This window comes from Zonotrichia leucophrys, chromosome 2 (assembly GCF_028769735.1).
Source record: "Zonotrichia leucophrys gambelii isolate GWCS_2022_RI chromosome 2, RI_Zleu_2.0, whole genome shotgun sequence".
Lineage (NCBI taxonomy): Eukaryota > Metazoa > Chordata > Aves > Passeriformes > Passerellidae > Zonotrichia > Zonotrichia leucophrys.
In genome coordinates, this window is record NC_088171.1 from 111853859 (window position 1) to 111880479 (window position 26621).

Below are 26621 nucleotides of genomic sequence, written 5' to 3' on the forward strand. Positions count from 1 at the left end.
CTTCCTACATGTGTGAAATGATGACATCTGTTAATATTCTGATGTCTGTAAGATAAATCAGTGCCAACAGGAAAAGACAGCTCCATTAGAAACAAATGGTTCTAACACAATATCCAGTGACAGGTATTTGCAGTGCTTTGGAGGCACCATTTCAATACAAACTGTCATTATATATGGTGCTTAGGAACAGTGACTTGTCACTTGTAAATGGAGATACTGTTATGGAGCAAGAATTGTCATAAAAGACATTTAATTTAAGGGCAACCTCAAAGCTGAGGCTTTTGCTGTTTTTTATTAAGTACTCTCCTCTTAGTGTATGAAGCTACAGCCCAGCTGCTTATTGGCAACACATAGAATTATAAGCAGTGGCAGAATTACCCCCTTTATAATGTCCTTGGGACTCAAGCAATGTGATCATTATAAAATGGTGCACTTACAAGCTTAACACATGCAGTATAATTTTGGTTTGATGTACACTGTGTAGGAAAAGATTATGTGCATAATGAGAGTGAAGTCATCTACTACTTGAACAGAGAGTGCCTTGCCAAGTGAGCTTCCCTCCCACAGGGATCCTCCAGAGTACAGCTGGGTGAAATAGTTTGCCCAGAGCCTGTTCTTGAGAAAGGCAGAGGATTTTCACTCAAACAATTATTCAGGTTGATTCAGTGCAGAATTTTTCCTTGAGGAAAAAAAAAATTAACACACAAAGCATCCAAAACTAACCAATCAATCAAATCACAAATACAAAACCAAACTCAAATCAAAAAACCTTTCTCATATATTTTTTTAGAAATATCAGTGTTTTAGAGCCTTAAGAAATGTAATAAACATAATAAAAATGTGGACTTCAAAGTACTGGTCCCCACCCTGTAAACAGGAGAGTTCAAGTGGGAGTTGATCATGGTTGCTCTAAATGAAATCCTGGTCTTGCCTGCTTATAAGATAAATAATGATCGGGGTTGTCTCAAAACATAGTGGGCTTCTCTTTACCCATTAGGTTTCACTCACTGACCTGTGAAAGCAACTTTGTGGCCCAGCGCAGACCAGGGCCCTTTTATTCCATCTAGCCTCTAAAAACCTCCTGCTTTACACTACTCTCTGAACTCTGGCTTTGCTCCACAAGCCAGGACAGAAAATAAGTATCTTTTTGTGCCTTCTAGGGCCTTTGAGGAGCATCATGATCACAAGAATCCCTTCCTCTCCTGAGAATGCAATGTGTGCAGTGTGGGCTGCCCTGTCCTTTTGCAGGCTATGCAGTGGGAGACTAGGTTACTGTTGTGCTTTTGCTTCCACATTATGTACTCAAGGCTTACATTACTGTTTGGAATTCTGTTGGGAAGTTTACAAAGATAGAGGCTATCTGAAAATCCAGGTCCAGGCCTAGCTTCATATTTTAAAGTTGCTAAGTCCAAGGCTATTCAGAGCAAAAATGTTTGCTCTGGCCACTCATGGAGTTTTGCTTCTCTATATGTGTGTATATGTATGTGTCCTGGTTTAGGCTGGGATAGAGTTAATTTTCTTCTTAATAGATGATACAGTGCTGTGTTTTGGATTTAGTATGAGAATAATGTTGATAACACACTGATGTTTTGGTTGCTGCTAAGTAGTGCTTACTCTAAATCAAGGACTTTTCAGGTCTCATGACCTGCCAGTGAGCAGGTGCACAAGAAGACAGAAGGAAGCACGGCCAGAACAGCTGACCTGAACTGGCCAAAGGGATATTCCATACCACAGAACATAATGACCATTGGGATAACTGGAGGGTATTGACTGGGAGCCACTCATTGAGGGACAAGATGGACACCAGTGAGTGGGGGGGTGAGTGATTTTATTGTGCATCACTTCTTTCTCTTGGGTTTTACTCCTCCCTCTCTCTACTTGTCATTATTATTATCACAATATTCTAATTATTAAGCTGTTCTTAACTCGCGAGTTTTACCTTTTTTATCTTGATTTTCCTCACCATCCCATGGAGGGTGGGAGGAGTGAGCAGGTGGCTGCATGGGGCTTAGATGCTGATTGGGGTTAGCCCATATCAGTGTGAATACACCAGGCAGTCTGTGGAGTGTGTGACTAGGTGTGTGCTTGTTTATGTGCCAGCATAAGCCCCTGCATGTGGGTATAGCAGAAACCATAAATCCAGACATACAGCAGCATTTATTCTTCCTTTTAAAGAGGCAATTGAGTCATCTTTGGTCTATATGCAGCTTAGTAGAAGACAGGAGAAATATAGGTTGTCACATGACAGCAAGACCTGATCCTCATGCCTACATTTAAGCAAATGGCTTTTGCAACAAAGCCAACAGGTAGAAAGTTTGTTCAGACCAAAAAAGAGGGATCTTCAGAGGCAGCCTCAGGAGTGTATGTGAAGCAGAGGAGGCAGCAACTTGGCGAGGGGGCCAAAGAGGCCCCTTCCCGCGCTCCTTCTCCACAGAGGAGCACACCAGGCAGCACAGCACAGCCAGGCAGTGTTTGTTGAAAGAGCAGGGTGGCTGCTGTTCGCCCCTTTGCTGTCTCTGGCTTGCCTCAGTGGTCGAGGTGAAAGCAGGAGGGGATGTGGCACAGCTGCCTCACCAAGTATCACCACTTTCAAATTCCACTTCTTATCTCAGCCCTTCTTCCTTGTTGCTAATTACCACCTACTCCAAGATGTCAAGAACATACTCCCAGGAATAAACTGCTAGATAAACAAACCCCAGACAAACATCAAAGCTTAAAACAAACTGATAAGTCCCTTTGATTGATTTTAAGGGTCGGTGGGGAGAGGTGTGTTTGGATTGGAAGGTGCAAATGTTGAGCGGAGCAGCACCTGCTGCCTTGTGATCTCACCAAACCATTTGGCTTGAAAAGGCCAGGAGATAGGGAATCAGAAATCCATTTGGAGTTACAAAAGCAGCAGGGGAGGCTTAGATGAACAAAGGGGCTCTCCGGGCAGGGCCGTGTGCTGCTTTTTGTCAGCTTGGTATCACATTCCCTGCCCCAGCGTGACAGACAAATGCCAGGCCAGATGATGTGATACGATCAGCCTTGCTGGATGAGGTCTGTACCTGTATTATATGATGGCAGCAGATGCTGATTCAATACTGGGGCAAGCACAGAGTAAACCAAGGTTTAAACTTCTCAGCAAAAATTATTTCCAGGTACCCGTGTCAGAAGGTGGGAAGGGAGTTGTTCAGAGACAAGGACAGGCTTGGGATGTGCCTGTGTACAGACAGAGCATTAGTGAAAAATGCTCAGTTGGAGAATAAAACATGTATGTGACTGCAGAGCTCCCCCACCCTTTCCTGGGGTCTCACAGGCTCTCAGGCCTGCTCTGCACAGACTGTGCTTACCTCAGCTGATGGAGGAATAGGAATCCAGCTCATCCCTACTAAACCAGAGATTAGCAGAGAAAGTTTACAAAGTCCTAAATATGCCTAAGATCAAAGTGATACAATTTGCTGTGATAAAGCAGGATATCTTCCCCTCCCTTAAGTTCCAGCGCTGCAAAAATACTTCCACGCTCTTGACTACACACATACAATAATGCCACAGTTACTGATGGGCTCTCCATATGCTCAGTTAAGCAAGCAGAATTCAAGAACCCAGACTCCTATCAGCTAATATTATATACTTGTTTGTGTCTGGGGGCATCTAGGGGTGTTTCAAATGCTGCAGTGATGTGCTGAGGTGGATCTACACCATTCATGCTTTAGCATTCCCTCTAAAGGTGACTGTCTGCATAGGAGAGCAATCGCAGTGGGAAGAAACAGAATGACTGGGAATTCTGCTTTGATTGTACCATGCACAGTTAAAGGTGAAAAAGGTGCAGCCTACACAGTTATTTTACTTACTTGTTTCCCTCAGTAAATGAGCTTTCTGATCTCTTACTAGAAAATGTTAGTTTTGTCCTAGGCTTTTTGGTAGGTTGTTTGTTTTTCCACTGGCAATGAGGTGGGGGGGGGGGAGGGAAAGGGAGGGGAAAAGACTGTCTCTTTTTGGTTATGAATTTGCTGTAACTGATGAAAATTCTAATGTAAAGCTCATGTTTACCAAGCTTAGAAGCTCTGCAAAATCTTTCCGTTTTCTCTACTTCTTCAAGTGAACACAAAGGAAATGAGACTAAAGAAATGATGGGTGGGTGAAAAAAAGACAGTTCGTGTTACTGAAAATTGGAAGTGGGTGGATGTTTCAGAAATGCTCGATCAACATTTGCAAAAAGCCAGGACCAATGTCTAGGAAAGTAGTTTACCCTCAGGAATAATAAGAGAAAAGTAATTTTAGGTAAACTACTGAAAATCTCAACTTGAATTTTCATCATACAAATCCAGTTCTTGGATCATTACTTATCCAGTTATAGACTGGGAGACTGTGCTCAGTGAAAAACAAGCAATGGAGGTTGAATTTCTGCAAAATGAGTTTTCAAAACCATATTTATTTCAGGACAGAATGACTGACTCAGTCCTACTACTGGCATTGCCTACAGTGCTTAAATGGTGTTTCAAGATGCACCTTTCTACACAAGAAAATGATAGTAAAAATTCCCAGGCATGCTCCATTTCTCAGTGATTTTGACTGAAACTACTTGGAGCATGTGCAATGACTCTAATATGACTGAAGAAATATTGATGTACATTGAAGAGATCAAGGAGAGACATGTTTTTCTGACTCTCTACTTACAAAAAAAAAAAAAAAAAAAAAAAAGAAAGCAACATCACCTCTCTGTGCATTAGACTTTCTGTCTACTGAAATGGCACAAAAAGAACATCTCTGAGGGCTTTCCAGTGCCAATAGGGATGATTTATAGCTTCAGCACTATTTGTTTTAATCTCTGAGGGAGGGGAGGAGGAAGGGAATGGATTCGATGATACATAGAGAAACATTATTTCCCAAAGGCAGATTTTATTTCTTTAACAATTTATAAAGCTCCAGAAGTGAAATATCACTATTTTGGGACTGGTGTTATATATCAATGAGTTTAGCAGCTGCCAGGCTTATGCATGTATTTTGTCCTGTACATACAGTGCAAAGGCCATTAATTCAACAGTGGTAACAGGGTCTTTATTGCCAGTAGATCACAACATTTTGATCTTAAGAGACAGACTGTGCACTGACAAATGTCAAAGGCAAAATTGTTTAATAAGCAAACCCTGTTCTACCTCTGCTAATCACCCTGCTAACTACCTCAGCTGCTGCATCTCACTTATTCTGCTCTTTGCTAGTAGCAGATCTGACCACAGCTCTGTTCATTCTGCTGTCATTAACTGTGTAGGCATAAAAATGTGATCAAATATTAAATATATTGATAAAAACTTTTTTTGAAGTCCAGTGGGGGGAAGTGGATGTGTACTTTGGGGGAGGTAGAAAAAACAAATCTTGTGACTCTTACTGTAGACATACTAGCTTGATAGCCCCTATAGAATACTACAGGGAGTACCTGGATTTGCAGGAAAAATACAAAAAGTCTGCTTTAAGGTGGAAAATCTAGTGATCAGTAGAGATAAGTGTTTTAGTAGAAGATGGGTTCTTGAAACCCTAATCCAATTATTGAGAGGTCTCAAAATCGTACAGATAATTGTATACAATTCACAGGTCACTCCATGACCATTTTCTGTTTGAATGCTGCTAATTATGAAACCAAAAAGCTTTTTCCTCTTGAGGCTTGTGGGAACTCGAGGTAATAAAACAGTTAAGATAGTTCTCTTTCGGAAGGTAAAGATATATATTTCATTGTGGGGTTTTACACATAAAGCAGGAAAGAAACTTTCAGAGGGTCTCTGCAGCCCTCCCTTTTAAAAAGAGCTCTGTAGCCATGGCCTATTACCTGGGTTTTCATCTCAAAGCACAGTTGAGGTGAGAAAGAATACAGCTCTACTGAGATGCAGACACTGTTCCCCTGTGTGTTTCTCTCCCTTTTAACTAAGTTTTATTTGTGTAGGAGAAAAATCTAGTTTTCAGCTCTGTGGCCACAGAGCCTTTACTGTCAGCAGAATCAGTGTATTTTCCCTAGGCAAAGGCAAAAGAGACAATGGCAGGGCAGTATATACAGTGTGCATTGTTACAGCCTCAGCGGGGACTTCTGGTATGGGAATGATTATGGGAATCAGAGTGAACCAGGGCCATATCCTTCCCTGAGAGTGTTGGGACCCCAGAAAGCTCTTGCAGACACTGATGCCCTTTACATTGCTTTTATTGGGTGCTAGCTCTCAGGCTTTAGCTTATTATTATTATAGGATGTTTGAGTATTTACTTGCTTAGAAATAACTTAGGCCAGACTTTGCTGAAGACTCCACTTCACTTGAGATGCATCAAGATTCAAAAGTAGAGAATCAAAAGTTTGTTTGATAGTAATATCACTGTTGATCCAAGGCTTTGAAAATTGCTGGTTATGGCCCTGAAATGGGGAGCAGCTTTACTCATTTCTGATGGAGCTTGCAAAGCAGAAGTCTGCTGATTTTTGAGCTCCTAAGAATGTCTGCATAGTTTGTTAATCCCTGGAAGTGGGAAGCCAGCTTTTAGCAACAGTATGAGGGACTGGACCTTTGTGTTTGCTAGCTCTGAAACTGGGATTTAGCCAGATTATTTTTCATTTCTCACAAAAGGGGAGTCATAGTGCTTGCTGAAGCCAAATGACAGTTGTGGGAGCTGAGACTTCCATTTACTACATACAACAGCAAAGCTAAGAGGAAGCCATGGCTGCCAGATGTTTGTTTTACATAATCCAGAGGATGCAGATGTCTTTCTTCAGCAATGGACATTTTGTGATATTGTTTAAAGGCTGGTACCTAAGGAACTGTTTCTAGATTGTGACTTGATCTATGTCTGAGTGGAGTGGAGCAAGGGTCCCTTTCCTCTTTGCAGGTTACCCGAGGCAGCTTGGAACCTGGGTGAAAGAATAGCTAGGGCTTTATTGGCTTACTCTTACCAGATGGCTTACCAGAGGAAAGTGGGTGAGAGAATAGCTAAAGTGGTGGCTTCCTTCCTGCAGCAGCCTATGCTGAACCTGCAGAAAGGAAATGGAATGGAATGGAATGGAATGGAATGGAATGGAATGGAATGGAATAGAATAGAATAGAATAGAATAGAATAGAATAGAATAGAATAGAATAGAATAGAATAGAATAGAATATTTCAGCTGGAATTGATCTACAATTGTCATCTGGTCCAGCTGCCTGAGCACTTCAGGGCTGACCAGAAGTTGAAGCATGTAATTAAGAACATTGTCCAAATGCCTCTTAAAAACTGATAGATTCAGGTCATCAACCTCCCTAGAAGCCTGTTCCAGTGTTTGACCACTCTTGCTGTAAATAATTTCTCCCTAATATCCAGTCTAACGACTACAGGCTGTAAGGAAGAAGAGCTTGAGAGGAGCATGAGGGAATCAGCCTTTGCCCAGCTGTTGGCTTGCAAGTGCAGCATCTTTGAAACCAGCCCTGTTAAAAAAGGATCACTTAAAGAACATGGTCTTTTTTGAATTATTGCCTACTGGGGTGCCCTCAGGTTGCTAAAAATGTAGACATTAGGTCTTGAAATCAAACAAAGGTTTTTTGACTTGCAGTAAAAATACAAGAGGGAGAGATGTTGGGACTGATGAGTTTCCAAATAAACTATCCTTTGCATCACAGAAGAGTTTGTACTCTCTGTAAAAAGTCGAGGAGAGGAGTTAGAAATGAAACAGAGGAATAAAACAAGTCACAGATGCCATAAAGAATATGTAGAATTCAAATCATTAAGGTGGTGGCTGTAAAACACTGGGTCCTCAAACAACAAAGAGAGAAAACTAGATGCAACCTGAACAGAAAGGAAGGAATATGAGTGCCTAAAAAGACAAATGTTTATTCTGCTGGCAACAAGGCTACATGGATGAACACATTTCTCTAAGTGCTGTAGGTTACATCTGTACCAGTCACACACACACATGCAAGGCCAAGCCTTGAACAGTGGCTGATGATTGTTCCAGCAGTTCAGTTGTTTGCACAACATCAACAAACATTTTCTATATTATCCCTGCATGTGACTTAGGTGATGGCACAAAGCAGGGATCTCTCTGAATAAGTAGTCCATACACAGCCATCTTGCTTTTTTGGGAAAATTAATCTCTTGAGTTACCTTGTTGTAACTCAGACCACAGCCTGGGATCCCCTGGGATTTTGCAAGGTCTGGCTTATAATTTCATTGGTGCTTGCTGTAAAACTCTTTAGGTTCTCCTCTATTTCCTTTGATGGATAGAAATCTTTCTAAGTTCAGCTATATTATATAGCCAGGCCCAATACAATCCCAGTGTTTACAGTAAATTAGACTGCAAAAATGTGGCCAGGTGCAAGTGGCTTACAATGAAAATAGCCTGAGTGCATAGGTAGGCATAGGTCATCAAAAATTAATGAAACAAGACATTGAAGAGATTAGTAGCCCTGAGCTAGAGCAGGGACCCTGTTCTGGGAGAAAGTATGTCACTATATATGTGTGACTGCTCATGACTTGATCTTAGGCAGTAATCATAATTAGAAAAAGTAAGGTTTCAATTGGCTTCAATCACACAATATGACATGTGGGCCTTCCCATGTAGAAAGACAGGGAATTACAAAATCTTATTAGACTTTGTTGCACTGTGCTACAGTTCAACACCAAAACATTCTCAATGTGAAAAATGAAGAACAATCACCCTGGCCTTCACCCAGCATGCAAAGCCAAAGAAAGCATATATTGGAGGAGACGGAGGCTGCTTCATGGTGAGATGAAGATAGAAGCATATTGGATATGTAGACAGTGAGGATACAGAGGATTTCTTTAGCTTCAGGGAACACTGGGCAGAGAAAACTGTCAGTTCTGCAGTGAAAAGGTAACAATACACCTGTTGAAACAAGCACAGAACCAGTCAGAAAACTCATGCTTCTGATCCTAGACATCTGTTGACTTTTGAGAGACTCCAGCTGCACTCTGAAAAATGTAGAGTGTTTAGGAACTAAAGGGTGGGAAGAAGTTCAGTGATTTATAGGGATGCCTAACTTATCTTTCTAGATTCTGCACATGCTTATCAGAGCCTGTGAACTCTTGAGACAGTTAGCACATAGTGGGCGTATGGTGAGATACCAACAAACAGGCATTTGAAGGAGTAAAGAAAAATGTAAGCAATATATCAGGCTTTAAGCACTATCAAGCAAAGCAGCCCTGGAACTATGGTGACTATGTCTACATAGACACACCTCTAAGCAAATGTGATTGTTCCTTTGGACCATGCACCACAAAATTATGTCCAAAGCAAAAACCATCCAAGGGATACCCCAGTGTCAACAGTCTGCTTCCCTCTCCGTTAAATGTCTGCAGTAAATGACTACAAGTATTTTTTTTTTTTTTTTGAAACTTAGGGAACATCAAATATGTATCATGTCTACAAAAGTAAGAAGTCTTCGGGAGAAAAAAGAAAGAGTCAACAAGATTGTTTCTGATAATGTGAAGCTGTTTGGTTTTTCTTCTGAGCCAGCCCAGACTGGGGATGTGGCAGACTGGGCAGGTGTAAGTGAAAAGCAGATGTGTCAGTCTGACTGGCTCACACACGAACAAAGCATGGTGATGATGCCCTTGTTCAAGATTTGCATATTGATTAATTTTTGAGTACACCTGGCATGAGATGGAGGGGTGGTTTGGACTCTGGTATTGAAGGCTGGCCAGTGCTGCTGGAGGATTAGACTGTCAAATGCTTATCTCTGGCACTGGAGGAACAAAGACGTTTTTGCACGTGGGCACAAGATGAATTTAGGCACCTCTCAGAATTGGAGAGCAAGGTAAGATGTTGCCTGGATACACCTTGCAGGGTTTTAGAAGATGGGCTGTAAGAAGTAAAGGAAGAAGACTACAGCAATTGTCACCATCAGAGCTCTGATAGACAGGGAAAGAAGTATCTTAGTGCTGGAAAGGATGAAATTACTGAGATTTTGGAATACAGAAATCCAATTAATTTACCTTTAGGTGGAACATAAACATATGATCTTACCAGATCCGTTAGAAAGCAATGTGCAAATAAGCTGATACTGAATACATCAAAACTCCTATCCAGTGTTGAAGTTGAAACCACTTTGATCATGAAGGAAAGAGTAAGGCTTATGAGCATTTTGAGGTCTGACAGACACATATGCAGTATATCCTACTGTGAATATAAAGCATCTGGGACCCTGGAACAGAAGACAAAATCCCCAAGTATGCTTACAGTACCTTTCCATCCCTCGTGAGACACTTCAGGCAGCTGAAACAAATGTGCTAGGAACAGCAAAATGACTCATGCTCCAGCATTAATCGCTTCATAATAAAAGACCACAGGATGTTACTTTTTGTTTGGTGAGTAGTGACTATGGTGTGCAACACATGATCCTGAGTGCAGAGGGCCAAGCAATCATACTGTTGGATTTAGGGTAGGCATGAAAGCTTCTAGAGATGAGCCAGGAAACATACTCAGTGGCCAGACATGAAAGGCATACATAGAACAGTGTGCATAGTGCAAAGTGCTGGCTGCAGTAGGAGACTATCTCTGATGACAGCCCAGGGAAACATTGTGAAGTGCTCTGTTCATACTGCAGAGCAGAAATTACATTGTTAAAATAAATTATAATCCAATTTCTAAAAGCTGGATTCTCTTTTTAGATGAAATCTTTGTCTTACAGGGCTATTTTTTCCACTAGTTATAATGCAGTACTTTAAACAGCCAGGAGCCAATGACTGCTGGAAGAGCATGAGACGGATGACTACCAACTTTCGGCACAGGGAAAGCTGGGCAGAGCTGTTGACTCACAGGTGTGTCACTAAATCACTCTGCCAGCTTGAATTGTTCCTCGGGTGATGCAGTCTGAGCACCACACCTGTCTAAGGGCTATGCCTGCACAGATGAAGAAATATGAATCCAATTAGTTCATAAAGGGAAAAAGATTGAGAGGGGAGAGAAATGAATTTTTTCTCAGTATGCATGCACATGAAAGCAGGAAGCCCGAGGAAATCAGAAGAGCTGATTAGGTAAAGGACTGTTCAAAAGTAACTGTTCAAAATTTGAACATGAATACATTCAGACCAGGAAATTAGAATGAATTTCTCACAAGGAATAGGAGGAGTACAAAAGAGTTGTATCTAGTTCAGTAAGAAGCTCAATCAACTCAGGATGGGACAACATTTCCTAAGTTTGCAGGAGATAGATTCAGAGCTCCAAGATTCCCCTTTTCATCTGACATTCCTATAACTTTAAAAAGGGAATACAAAGATTTGCATTCAAATATGCTAACTTTAACTGTTTACAGCTTTAGGTATTCCAAGGCTGGTTGGTAATTGAGATATTTATGTACAAATGACCACCTGGGCATCAGTCTTCTGGTTTGTGCAATTGTGTGGCTTGCATGTACAAAAGAGGTTGTGCACCCAAATAGACTTGCTGTGTGTATGGAGCCTGTGCAAATTGTGAGCTATTTAAAAATATCTTGAAGTGATGTAAAAGCTTTGTCTGCTATAGCTGTTTGTTTCATTGCTGATTCCAGCATTCTCTAAGCCTCAGCATATGAGATATGAACATTAATGAACCTTTCTGTAACATATTGGCAACACAGAAATATAAATTTTAGTGTTTGGGTTGTTTTCTTAATTTTTTTAAAAGACTGTTAGTGGGAAAGCTCCCTCCTAAGATTGATTGGATGACTTTCTCAAGGAAAACATTTTCTAAGATATCCTTATTTTTTACTAAAACAGCAGGAGAAAATCTTGATGCTATCCTTTGGGGAAATACAGACTTAACAGGATACTTCAGCTAACCTCAAAGTCATTGGGAGGGAAGATCTCTGAAATCTCACGAGCTGGAGCTCCAGTTTAGCAAAAGACTTTAGCACATCCTTAACATTAAACATGTGGGCTGTGCCTTTGAAGTCAGTAAGTGCACTCACATGCTTTCGTCTGCTGCTGGATTGGGCTCTGACCACCTGTTTTTTATCTCAGCAGGACAGAGCACCCAGTCATTCCCTGTATCCCCTTACTCATGCTAGTGGCTCCTGAGCAGTCAATAGGCCCACTGTGCATGCAAAGCTGCCTCACTTCAGGCAACGTTAAGCCCACCAGTGGCACTGGAAGTTTTGTACTGTTTGGCATTCTGCTTGGACTTCTTTTTAAATTTTTTGACTGATAATTCTGTTTGAGCTGCATTGCTCCAGGGATTCCTGCACTCTTCCCCTCCAAAAGCCAGACAGACTAGTTAATAAACATTCATAATTGCAGGCAGTCCAAGACAGAAATTAGCTTATCCCTTGTAAATTCATTTATTCACTTACTTGAGTCAAGCTTCCATTATTTTGTTTTTCTTATACCTGCTGGAGGGAACAGAAATCAACCCCCTGAGCTCCTTCAGGCAGCATATTCACTACTTTTTCTTTTAAAGTGCCAAAATACTCAATTTGTATTTTCTTCCTCAGTCTGCAAGGAAAATAAAGTAATGGAAATTTAACTCCAGTGAAAAATCAAGTGCATATAAAGTGCAATCTAATGAAGAAGATTTATTTTGAGTGTCCAGAGATATGGCTGCTAATTTCCTTTTCTGGGGCCCAGACTCTGAAAGTACCTTTCTTTTGGGGAATGGCTGTGTGCCACAGGCTGGTATCACTGGCTGGTTGTGCCCCTTTGCTGCTTATGGCCTGCCAGCTCCAACATTTTCCTGTATTGACAAACAGAGTCCTTGACCTACTTTTGGAGACTAAGGTCTGATTCTCTTCTCAGACTGATTTTGAGACCAATATTGTTTTACTGCATTTGTTGGGGTAACTACCACATGTAAAACAGAGAGGGGAGAAGACAAGACTTCTGGAGGCAATAACTGGGATTTCACTCCCAGTGGTTTGGTGTCTGTAGGCAGTTCCTTGTTCTCTGCGGTGCCACTGCTATCGAGTTGCACATGGTTTTCTGCTGACTGCTCTGGATATTCACATTGCCTTCTAATGCCATTGACAGATGCAATGATGCATCCTGACATTGGCAGACTGAGGTCTAATTTTGCTACCTAGAAAACATCAGTGAAAAGGAGTGAATTTTCACAGAACAGATTCAGGATATTGCCATTTCTTCTATGTTTATGAGAGGAAATGACCATTCTGCCCTGCATCAAATTTGCAGATGCTCCCTGGAACATTGCTCTTGATGAATTTGTAATGACAATGTCTCATTTTTCAAAACTACATTTTTTTGGAAGAAGTAATGTCATACTGGGCTATGGAAAGTAATCTGCCCGGGTGGGAAAAGCAAAAATTATATTAAGAGAAAAAAGAGAATAAGGATGTTTACAGAAAATCAAGTATGTAAAAGGAGTGGGGCCTGTGAGTTTTTTAATTTCAAAGTTCTATTGAATGAGATTTTGTAATTTCTTGTGGCTCAAATGACAATCAGACATCATCTTCTCATAAACAAATTGTAATATAAAGATTAAACCTTAACCTACTTTTAGAATTACTGGGTTAAGAAAAACAACAATAGTGGAAAAACTGCAGTGAAAAAATTCAGACTTTTGGAGCTCATCTGACTCTTCTTTCATTTTACAGCATTTAAAAATTCTTGTTAGGCAAATGCACCTAAGGAGAATCTCAGAAGTCACTAGGCTGAGGATTTTATGAATTAACTCTGAGCCACACTTTTTAGTTTTAAAAACTAAATGCCTGCACATTGTGTTGATTTAAGCAACACACTCACCTATAAACCCTTGTGCCAATAGTGTAAGATGAATTAGAATCATATCTCAAATCTAGCTCTAAATTAGCAACCATTTCATCTCTACATGTCTCTGTCGATTGCCATCCCCCTGATTTATATCACCAATACATGAAATGTCCCATCTCATGGCAAACATCTTAATTGAGAAAGCAGAAATACAGGGATGATATTGACTCAGGAAGATGGAGACAGACAAGAATGAACTTTCCATTATTCTGGATGCTGGTTATGAATGTTTTTCCTCTTCTGAACTTTGACTTGTTATGGTTGGAAAATCATTACAGCAAGTGGATGTAGATGCCATTCAGTGAATATTACATATCTGTTTGGCTCCTCTTCTAAATCCTTCATTAGAGCTTCAGCCAATCTATGTAATCATTTCTGGTCAGTCTCATAACTTTTGTCTGCAAAAGACGGACTTCAGTGTCCATCCGCTACAGCTTCCCTACAGTGTAATGGTCATGTGCCAAATCAAAACACAGTGCAAGATTTCTTCCAATTTTCCTGAAACTTTATAAAAAAAAGTATATTTATTTTCAAAGTAGGTTACTATTTCTGAAAACTGCTGTAGTGAGAAACCTCCTAATTCAAACATTCAACCACATAACAGAAAGAGCATGGTTAGCAGCAATAGAGCCTCATCTAGCCTGTCTGTAGCAAACTTCTAGGGATGAGAGGAAATTCAGTTTCCATGCCCATTTAACTTTCACCTTTTCTGTTAGAAAAGACAAGCTAGTTTTGGACTTTCCAGCCTCAGGGTGCTAGTTTTGGACTTTCCAGCCTCATTTTAAGTCTGATCTGTGAAGTCTCATGACCGTAGGCTTATTGAATGAGCCTGACAATGAATGACACAGAAAGGCTTAAGGCAGAACTACTGTACATTTAGAACAACAGAGACTGAAGACTTGTTATAAGAAAAAATAGATTACTTTTTATTTGCACTCTAATATCCTTCATTCAACCAGCCCATTCACACATTTGTAGATGGTTTGGCAGGGCTGGAAGAGGTCTATAAAACCTGGATATTTGCACTGACCCTTCTTTTTCTTAGCTCCTCTGACAAACTTCCAATTGCTTTAATCCTTTTACATGTTGCTTCTTTTCATGGCTGCTCATTTGACTAGAGTCACAAATATTGAAAGAAAGGTCTCCAAAGAAGACCACTTGTTTTGCTGCGTGTTGTAAGTTATTTCAATTTCCTTGGATTGCATGGGCAAGGCAGAGAGAGAAGGGAAAGAAACACTTCCCTGATGAGAGATACCCTTCCAGCCATACGGCTTAAGTAGGGAGAGAGGACAGCAGAGGCTGACAAAGGATTGTAGAAACAATAAAAGGCAACCGGTTTGTCATCATAAGAAGCTGCACAATGGAAGGAAGTTATATCCCTATTATGTATCAGACTGAGATCTGTGAAAAAGTGTGTCCACTTTGTCATGCTGCATGTATTTAATTTCCCTTTAGGAAACTGGCAGCAGTTACCAAGAACAAGACATACATGGCCTGAAGGACACAAAATAATGTGTGACTTCTCTATTCAATTCTCTTCTAGTCTGCTTTCACTGATTGACCAAATTAGATCACTTCTGCAATGAAGAGAAAGAGACTAATACGCAGGCTGTTCTTGCAAAACATGATAAAGCAGAAAGAACACCTGGAAGACCCCGGCGCTAACACAGACCACCCAAGTCTTCCACACAGAGAGAGGCAGAGGCAAACTGGAAGCTAACAGAGAAGTTCACACACAAGGGCAACAGCTCAGACACTCAAGAAAATAGGAGTTAAAACACAACTAAATTGATGTCATTATACTCATATGGAAATGGCTGAAAAAGAATCAAAATAGATTTTTTAAAATTCCATAAGATTTAGTTTTGTAGTATTTATTTTCTGAGTGTTATTTCAGTTACAAAAGTTCAGCAAGAAAAGGGGATTACTCCCCATGTGATCTAAGGGCAACAAAATGACATCTAAGAAGTGTCAGCTGACGATTATAAAAGTTTGCACCAAAGAAGTATTCAATTTTAATATTTAAAATATTTTCTTACAACCATTCATTTTAATTTCTAAATTTTCAACTTTTAGTCAAAAAAACCCCTAAAATTCCCTTTTTTGCTAAAACCAGCTTTACTGTCAAGATATTTTCATTTTCCTTGTTACATTTCTTTCTGTAGTTGAACTACAGTGATACTTTAATATTCACCATTACATTTTGCTGTATCATCAAGGCTTTTCTATCACCAGTGTCCCCTAGAACTGACAGTAAAGGTAAGTGGTATATTTTTCTCTTGCAAGAAAAGTCTTGGTTTTGTAAGCTATCTTATACAGTCTATTCTTACATTTCTAGAATTTCTGGTTATTTTCTCTGCTTTATAAATAGATGAAAATGGTCAGGCCAAGTCTGCATAATACATTTGAAAAGGGTTGGCCAGTTTCTGTTAGAATAAACAAAAGTGAAATTGTATTTAAACTCCTCAATGGAAAAGACGTCTAATAAGCATGATATTTTTACTTGGGAAATAGAAATGGTGAAGATTTTGAAAATCAGTGAAGTTAGAGCCAAAATATACCCAGAAACAGCATCCTGAAGAATCTGAAATATCTGTTTGGAAAATGACATGCAATCTTGTGTTAGAACTTTGTTGCCAAAGTTGTCTGGCTGCTTCCTGGGGATTATTGACTGCAAGTCTCCAGTGTCTCACAGTGACATGATTGCCACTTCTCTGTTTAGTTAATTGAAGATTTGAGTAACTCATGGTAAAGAGAGACAAACAGAAAGAGCAATTGTCTTGTGGTTGTTTTGCGGTGCGAACTTGAAGAGCCATACCCTTCCAATGAGTTAACACCTTGTCCCCAGAGTAAAGAAGGATAAAAATAAAGATCTGAACAGTATTGTTCCAGTTGAGTAAAATTAGAAGCCGTTTATAACAGCCCTGGCTCTGCCATGCTATTGTTAGAACTTGTTCACTCTCTGAAGTGTTCTGCGTGACGCTACAGTGTGCGCTCCCTCCTCAGAGTAAGAGCTCTTCTCTGATCGCCTTCAGGAGCCAAGAATGTGCCATATAAAATGGAGCAGCTATTAAAATGTGCATGAAAAAACAATTTGCTTTGTGCCTAGTTATACCTTCAAGGGTGATTGTTATCAATGTATTTACTGAGTCTCTGTGTATAATCAAGCTCTAGAACACAAAATTATTGTAAGCACAATAAAACCATGGCAGTAGGAAAGCCAGTGGAGACAATTTAGTGATTTGCTGAAAAGTGTGTGGAGATTGAAAGAGGGGAAAAGGAGGAGGAAGGAAAATAGGAACCCTATTGAACAGAGGGTTATCCTGTCATTCATTCTGTCTGAGTGTGGCTTTTTGCACGATTTATGCTAGCTGGTTGGGTGATCATCCTGAATGTTTTATAATGAGGAAGGATTTTTGTACAAAATTTGCATGAACTGTAACATAGACACTATATGGATAGCCAAAAGGGCCCTAAAGCAAGAGCACAACAAAGACCCTGCCTCTAGGAAATTGTTGGAACAGATTCCGTCTTCCACTAATTTTTGTTGAAATCTTCATTTGCATATCTTAATAAACTAGTCATGCCGGAATGACCCCAAAAGCATAAACTTCATAATAATATTCTTACTCTTCTGGGCCTCAGTTGAACAATTGCTAGCATATTTATGGCATTTGCAGACATGAATATTTTGTTAATAGAAGTGTATTATTATAAATAGATGCTTTTGTTACCCTCTTCCTTGCAAAAGTGTATACCATGCCATGTGTTAGCAAGCGATGAAGTGTAAGGGAAAGAGTTAGGAAGGTAAAAGGGAACATGCACTCTTGGAAGCACAGACAGACATTCTAGGTATGGAAAAAATGCACATCCTGCCAGGAATTTATTCTCATTTCAGCATAAATGGAATTTTCATGTCAGTGATTCTATATTGCTGCATGTACTGATAAAAACCTGTGGATTTAAATAGGCCTCTAGAATCTCGAGACAAGAGTAAATATTTGCTGGGCTTTTATGGAGGTAAACTTCACAGTGACATCTGAAAGTAGAAGGAAAACATCCATGCAACACCAACCCTTCCTTTCTCTGATCCTTTTCCTTTCTGTGAACACTCCAAGTAATAGTTTGTGGCAGTATGAGGAAGTATCAACAACACAAGCTACCTGCAAATTCCACAGAAACTCAAAACTTCAGACCTCTAAGATTCGTTCGGATCTAAAAACATGCCTAAATGGCTTTAAATGTCCATTCTAGAGTCTGGCTTCAAGATCTTGTAGAAAACCCTCAACAAAAAAAGTGGATAGACGAGGCACTGATAAAATCATATTCCTCTGCAACATAGCCTGAATGTAATCTTGACTTCAAGGATTGTGCAAGATTGGGGATCTGGAAGCCCTCATAGGTGTCCTGAATCACTCTTTGCTGTCTGACATCCAGGCGCAGGAGTCTGCTGAAGGGTGCGCTATGTCACAGTGCTGCCTCAGAACTGAAGCCAGGCCTTGATCCTCTGGACTGTTGAAAAGTTAGTGGAAAAGATGCAGGTAGACGGTCGTTCCCACATAGCTCATTGCTTCACACATTTCTAACTGAGCAACCAGGATCTAATCATATGTGTTTCTTACGTGAATAATAGATCTGTTTCCGCCCCTTAAGAGCCTTTGTTTTACTTTGAACTTTCATTATATCAGATTTTTTTGCAAGTGATAATTAAAACAGTAAGTACCTTTGTCTGGATTCAACTTTAGTAGAATTCTTTTCAGAGAGATACAAATTACATTCCCCTTTTCTAAAAATAGCATTGGTGGAGGGAGACCTGGTAAAGTCTCTGTCAAGTATTAGAAGGTCTATACAACAAGCTTTGATTTCCTCTACATAGAAGAATAACCTGGCAAAATTCAAGAGAACTGCAGACATTGACTGGAGGAATTTCTAAGGCATTTGCCTCTCACTTACTGAAATGTGTTAGTCCTTGGACATGGTTCCTTCTTTGAATGTGGTAATACTTAGAGCCTTGTGTTGCCTTTGATCACATACTTTAATCATAGAAATTAGAGATGGAACAGACATATCCATTGATCTAGTCCATTTCCTGCTGCAGGATTGGTCTGCAGTTTATTTTTGAGGGCTTTCTAGTTCTTACATTTCTACCTGAGATAGATCAATGGGTGTTCCTCACCCAGATCAAGGGCCGTGAATGGCTCATAACCTGTGAAACTCATACTGAATTGTATTTTTTACCATGTTGGGTGACAGAAATGCTGGAAATAATGGGGTATTCTTCTCATACAGGTTGAAGCAAAGCATCTGATGGAGAAATGGTTCATTTGTGAAGGTATTAGCTAAGTAAAAGGAAAGGATATCTCAATTAGTATTCTGTATATTCAGCTTTCTAAACAAGAGTACCTTCCTGTGCATGTCATCTATCTTGTCTGTGCAATGTTTTCAGTCAGCTCTTCATTCTTCCTCATTGCTTTTCTCTACATGGAGATGGTCAAGATTTTCCTCACTGTGTTTTACAAATGCTAAATTATTATTTTGCTGAGTGAAAAAGATATCAATTTGTAACTGACCAGATGTGATGTATTACACAAATATTCCATAATTTTCCTTGAAATGCAACATTTAGCATTTAAGAAAGAAGAGTCATAAAGTTTTTCATCGCTTATGGTGAATTTTTAAGTTTTGGTCTTTGAATAAATTGCTAGCAATTTGCCTAATCATTTATGCTATGGAAATTACGATCGAAATTTTGCCTCAGGATTTCTTGTAAAACAATATTGTCTAATGTAATGATCATGCAGTAGGGGCTGTTTACACTTTTTTTTTTAAATTATTGAATTTGTTATAATCCCTGAACCTTTCCTCCACCCAGCATTCCCTACATTAATTGTTGTTTCACCTCAGAAGGTTCTGATGCTTTGCAATATTCCCCTGGCTGCCATGATACAGTCTATCTGGCATTTCCTTTTCAGTACAGTGCTCTTCAAAGTAATTAAAATATAAGCCACAACATGAAAAAGCCTGAATTCAGCTGTCAGGCATGTCTGCATATCATGGCACTGGTCCGACAGTAAGCTTCTTAAATGATGCCCTGCCACAGAGCTCCACACAATGGAAGATTGCCAAACAGTTTTTAATTCATATAATTTAAGCTTGGTGGCATGAATGACTAAGTGTGAAATACAAAAAACTGTCAAAAGAAGTCCAAATGCTTGCTGAGCTACAGAATCTGATGTGACTTTTCAGCTTTCTCTGTGGTTTGGAGTTAGTGTTCATTATCCTACAACAAAATATGGCATCTCTAGTACCTGCTGCTTATTTAATACAGATAGAAATTCAGCCCTTGCCCTGAACCACGGCAGGGGAAAAAAGCAGCAGAAGAAAAAGCATAGTACGTGGTAGCAAACATGGAACTGCCCTTGCCCTAAATATATTTTAAGTGGGCATCTAATGAGCAGGACCAAAGGAATTCTATGGAGGAGGAAGTCTTAAAATAGTATGGCTGTGAGCTGAGCTGTGCGAGGTTTTTGGCTGTCTCTCAACCCACAGAAGGCAAAGTGTCACACAACAGCCCAGTGTTGCTGGGCTCAGGTCATTGTTAGTCCCCGCAGGAAAGGGATTAACTAGACAATTGCCTTTCTGCAGAGCAGAAACAAACTTCCCCATTAATTGCTACCAGCCTCTTCCTGTTCCAGTAGGTTACTCTGGCTTCTTTCACTGCAAAGCCTTTGCTATCAGAGCAGACAGTATCTATGGGCACAGGAGGCACTTTCCAATTAACTCTTTCTGTATTTGCTCCTCTGCATTGCAACCTGATGTGACAAAACTTGCCTTTTAGAGATAAAAATGTCTTACAATTTACCAAAGAAAATTGATCATTACTATTATACACAGCACGTAACTACAGCATAAACTCCTGTTCACTTTCACTGTAATGAAAAACTCATGTTTTACCACTCCTTTTTCAGAAGAAAAATTAATTTGTATGCTACTTGGTTAATATTTTTTTACCTTAGCTTGAATTGCAGTTGCATAAATTGTCATCCTGGAGCAGAGCAATAAACTAGCTGAAGTGTATTAATTTCCTTCCCTCCAGCTATAGTCCAGGCTAGATGCCTCTCAGAAAAGTGAGGCTGCATGGCTGCAGAAATGCATATTTTCTACCTCTTAGCTCATTGACTACCTGCAAACAGAAGCCTTTGTTTATGTATATACCATGGTACAAGAATCTTGTAGTTTAGGTAAATACTACATTACTGCTGCTGAAGAACTGGCATCTTGTTCCTGTGTTAAAAAAAATAAATAATGCTTCACTTTTATCTTTATCTGAGGTTTGGAGAGGGGCATAATACAGTCTGATCTTGTTTCTTTTTTTGTTGTTTTATTCTGTGTTCACTTTGGTGTGGCTGAATATTTCAGAAACCATTCATAGAATTGACATATTTTCTTTTGTTATCACTTCTAGAAAAACTTCTAGTTACTCAGTGGTAAGTGGATTCTGAATATTTTTCTCTTCTGTCTACTCTCCTGCCTCCTTCATGTACACCTATAGCTATTGTTTTTGCAAATATTAAGATTTCTTCTCATGTAGATGTATAAAAAGATCAAATTTCCCCACTATCCTGCTATTAAAATTTGCCCCTTTGTGGATCCAGGAACTTCCTGCATTTTCTGGATTCTTGCTGTCACTGAGCAGGGTTTTGCTGACAATGCCACTCTACTCTCTTGCAAGGCTACACTTCCTGCCTTCACATATTCTAGTAGCTTTTTTCATCTTCCAGTCTTTTTCACTGGCGCTTATGCTTTATTACTAATGTTTATGCCCCTTCCTCAGCCTGCATGAGACCTCACTCCTTACTTTTATACTGGTCTGTATGTCCTCTCTGCTCATTCACAGCCTGGGGGAATATTCTTCTTATTTCCAAGGGTTTAAATGTTATGATCACAATTACACATTTGGGGAAACACTCCTTGTTTTATATGTCAAGCCCCTTTCCTCCTTTTGCAGAGAAACCCAAATTGCACTTCTCTTCCTACTGGGAAGGACAACAAAACTCAGGAAAAACTAAAAACCCCTAGAAAGTTCCTCACTGAAACTCATTGCATACCACACTCAGGCACTGTAAAACATGAACTTTTTACCTGCAATACTATTATTAGCTTCAGTAAAGAGCACAAAACCTTGATTGTTTCCCAAAAGTGTTTTTCATGTGTTGCCTGAAATGTGTACTTTGAACCTGACACTTCAGAGGAGGAAAAATATCCCATTTTGGTCATATGATCAGTTGTATGGTGCTGAAAACATTAGGATATATTTCTTGTTACATTATTATCGATTATTACTTTTCAGTTCTCACTGGTAGCTCTGTATATTCTAATTTTAAACTGGATAGCTTGAAAGTATATGCTAAACACTGTTTAGTAAATTGAATTAATGACTGAAAATGTAAATGACTACATATCTGATAAAGTTTGTCTCTGCTATGATTTTTTTATCAGAAATGTAAGCCTTTTCTTTACCTACATAAAAATGCAGCATTTTTAGTTTTTTGACTACTTGTGATCACATGATCTTCTGAATGCCCTAAGTGCAAAATTGATTTTCTATGTGCATGCCACCATGGAGCATGAGATCCTAGGCAGACAGGATCCTGTCCAGGATCAGACAGGATCTGAACCAGTGACTTGTGGGACAATTAATGACTTCAGTTTCTGTATCGTAACAGCTTGGTAGGTTTTGGAAACATTATTAATGGATGACAGACCCATGCATGATTAGGGAACTGTGTTTTTGAATATTATAACTGCTTTACATAATCACATATAAAATAGTTAGAGAGCCCCAATATCTTTTTTTCCAGAGACGTTTTTTCATGAAAGATGGAAGGGTTTCCAGGACTACCTCTAAGAAATGATGTCGTTGCTTAATTAAAGTATATAATTGGTTTCTGCTTTGACTTCTCTCCCAGCCATGATTTCATTGATTCTACAATTCTAAACCTTATAGAACATTATATTATGAATACAGTTTCTTATAAAATCTTCAGTGCCAGACTCTACTGCAGCAGAAACACGATGGTAATGTAAATGTGTGAAGCGGCTGCCAATGGCCCCAAGCAGAGACTTTATTTCTTGCTTGTCCCGAGGAAACTTCCAATCTCATTCCTTTTAGCATGGGCAAAATTCTGTGATATCCTTTAGTTTATTGAATAGGATAACCTGGTGTTGAAGTCTAATAGATAGACTTTTTAAATATCTATGTATATCTATGTATGCATAGATGTACATACATATGTATATATATATATGTGTGTGTGTGTGTGGTGTGTGTGTGTGTGTATGTGAGTGTGTGTGTGTCTGTAAATGGATATATTGCTCCTGCTGCTGGAGCAGTAGAAATGTGAAATAGCCTGTACTTCTGAAATAAATATCTTTGGATGCGCAATTGGGAAGAACCAAACACCTTGCACAGTTAAAGAAAGGCACAAAAAAGAGTACTTGGCAAAAGTGAATGCAGTAGACCTTTTTCCCCAGAGGCCTGGCTGTCATCAGTGGGGCTGTGGGAGACAGAAGGACTATTTAAGTGAGTGATTTGCAGGGCAGAACAGGTCTTCAGACGCACATGCAGCTGTGAAGAAGTCACTATCTGCTGCCCACCTTCCCATTCCAGATGCTATACAGTATAAGAGTTTTTTCCCCTTTGGATCTCAAGAAATCCCTGTGGTCAGGTCTCTGTAACCTCCAGCTTGACCATGGCCACCAAATGAATACTTTGCACTGGAGGGAAGTCTGCAGCAGAAACCATTTGCCTGGACCTTTCTTCTGAATTTTTATGAGACAGAACTGCTCTGTCTAAAGCAAGGGAGAGATCCTAGGAGTTACAAGTGAACTTTTGCTAAGGCATTTGCTTCACTAGGTCATGAGCTTTTCCTGTAAAGATTGATTCATATTAGCTTGTATAAGAAAATTATTGTGTGGATAACAAATCAACAGAAACCAAAATATGGCAAAGTTTCTAGTTCTGGTACTGAACAGTTGAAAGTCTGGTTTTCATTTGCAGCTTCATTAACAGATCAGTAAAGAGGCCAAAGAGAAATCCAATAAATGAATATATTAGAGAGAACTTTGTGAATGCTACTGAGAACAAAGATGGAAAAACCTCATAAACAACCAATGTTAAAAAGTTTCCTTGAAATGCAACTGATTGTTGGGCTACTTAAATTGACTGCTAAAATGAGGTTAGGAAGGGTTTTGCTTTTTTTTAATGTTATGTATCAGACTAAGGAAAAGCTGTGGGTGAGAGCTCCTAGTTTGCTTTCCTCTGTATTCTGGGTATGGTCTGTTAGCCCCTAAGAGCTTTCTGTATCAAATTCACTGCTTTTGAAGGGACCCTGGGCAGTACAAAACATTATTTTTCATCTTAACAACTGTTTTGAAGTTGTTAGAGGGCAATGGAATAATTTTATGGCCTGAAGAATAGGGGGAATTGGCTGAAGGATAAACGCTCTGTGGAGCTTTCTAAAGGAAACACCTCAAACTACAAGGGCAGAATTCATTGTGACTCGTGACCCTAATGAGTCTTGCATTCTCATTGCCAGCCAAGGGTTATCAGAAAGAAGGCCTATTTGCTGTGTGTTAAAATGAAAGGGAGAGATTTCTGCTGAGGGGATCCCCTCTGTTTTTCTAACAAATTGATTCTTTGTTTTGTCAAACCTTGAAGCATGTCACAATCTCCTGATGATCTAAGGCACGAGTCTCAAAACGAAATAATAGACTTTTGTTCTAACCCAGTCTCATGGAGAACAGTACATGAGCATCAGGCAGACGTGATGTTTCATGTTGTAGATCTGAGAGAGCTCAAAAAAACCCAGAACTAAAACCTGCCACATTTTACCTCTGATGCTGGAGGGCTGAGTGGGGGAGGAGGAGACAAGGAGCCAGCAGAAGGAGCGTGTGGGCACCAGCCGCTCACTGCCCGGCTGTCTTGTTGCCTTGAGAGCTGGAAGGGAGAAATTATCATTTGAATCTGCCTTTTGTCCCAGTCATATGGCACCAGGAAATCACTAACTTGAGAGAAGGTGCTCTCAGCTTCTACTTACATCTCTTACTTGGCCCAGAAGACTGCTAAGAAAAGCACACTGAGCTCAGCTGGATGGAATGAGGCTCAGTAGACACCTGGTACTTATTGCTAACCATCATTTGTACAACCATAGTGACCTGCTCCCTCCCAGTATCACATGCTTTTTGGTGTTACAATTTCTGAGGCTTTTCTCAGTAGTAACCATTGGAATCAAAAATTCCACTTAGAGCAAACTTCAGTTAAATGAAATGAGGTTGCAGTCTGTTAGATCTGGGTAAATATTACAAATCTTAAATAGAAACAAACCTTTGCCTTTTTTTTTTTTTGCTATGATACTTGAATTCAAAGTAAGCAACTCTAGATTATTTCTCTAGAAATTTCTCCATGTACGTTGCACATGTTACTACTTAATAATCTTATGCCTAGGCATTGGAAGCTGGAAAAAGATGACTACTTTTTCTGTGGTCTTGACTGTTACAAAGCCTGTAAATGGGCTCAGTCTTAGCCCATTTTGTGCTGAGGTACTGAATTTAAGCACTTGACATCAAAATTTTATCTTTAAGTACACTTTAACATTATGCTCAAGGCTACCTTATGTTTAGCATAAGTCCTTTATACATGCCTGTGTAAGGAGAAAAACTTTGAAATCTTTAAAAATAAAATTTCAAATACCTAGAGGAATTTAAAATTATAACCCTCCTTCCCCTTTATTATATATATATATACACACACATTATTACATACACATATACATATACATATACATATACATATACATATACATATACATATACATATACATATACATATACATATACATATACATATACATGTATATAATGTAAATAATATATATGTATATAAGTGTATCTTATATAAACACATATATATTATTTTTTATTACATACATAATACAATACATATAGTATTTTGACATGACTGATCTTGTAAAGAAAGACTAGAAAGTTTTGTAGAGTAATTTTAAATTATTGTTCCTGTGTGCTGAAATAAACTGCCTATGCTAAGATGCAAAGATTATTTTATGTTCTTTTTTTCTAGATGAGAGTAAAAGTCTAGAGTTTTCTCCCAGTAAAATTTCCTACAATTCACCCTTCAGTATTTTCCTCTCAGAAGCCACAACAGATATTTTAAAGCCTATGTGAAAGGTTAGATTATGACTCATAAAGACTGACTGACAAGTTTTTATTTCCAGATTCTAGTCTGAATCTGTGTCCTGTATGTGTGCGAAGAAGGGAGTTATTAAGTACAAATTAGGATTTTCCTAAGTGAATTGGGCTTTATAGTAAATATCCCAATTCAGGTAATTGAAATTCTTCAGCTTGGAACATTTGCAGTTCCCATTGTAGTAAAAAATACAATAAATAGAAAGACACAGTAGCATGCAAGTAGCTGTTCCATACTTGAAAGGTAGCAAGCTTTGAGGGACCATGCCAAAAGATCAAGGATGAGTTGGTTTTCTGAGTGTGAATTATTGTTCTGTAATTCATGCTCTGCTATAGAACACAGAACTGGTAAGATCATTAGGTGAATGAGCCTTATATATTGCCAAATCAAATATTAGATTGGTAACCCAGAAAGGTAGATTGGGGTTTCTACTCCCTTTGAATTTACAGAAATAACAGAGGACAAATTAGCTTTACCAACAGTGAAGATGTTGTGTGACCTTTTTGTGTCTAAATTTGCATATTTTAGCAGGAGATGAGTTTAGGTTAAACCCTCAGGCTGTAGACATTGCTGTAGGACAGAAACTTCAGAAGTTGAATATATATTCAATAATTTTCCATTGTTAAGACACAAATACTATAGTCATTCAGCA

General features: G+C 39.2%; 1 long non-coding RNA gene across 2 annotated transcripts in view; it reads left to right on the forward strand.

Annotated features, from left to right (window-relative positions):
- The first annotated feature begins 1683 nt into the window (after nt 1–1683).
- LOC135443293 (uncharacterized) overlaps nt 1684–26621 on the forward strand; it is a 61775-nt gene continuing 36837 nt past the window's right edge. For both annotated transcript variants that reach the window (XR_010438951.1, XR_010438952.1), the window contains exon 1: nt 1684–1818. This is a non-coding gene — a long non-coding RNA (uncharacterized LOC135443293). The remainder of the gene's footprint in view (nt 1819–26621) is intronic.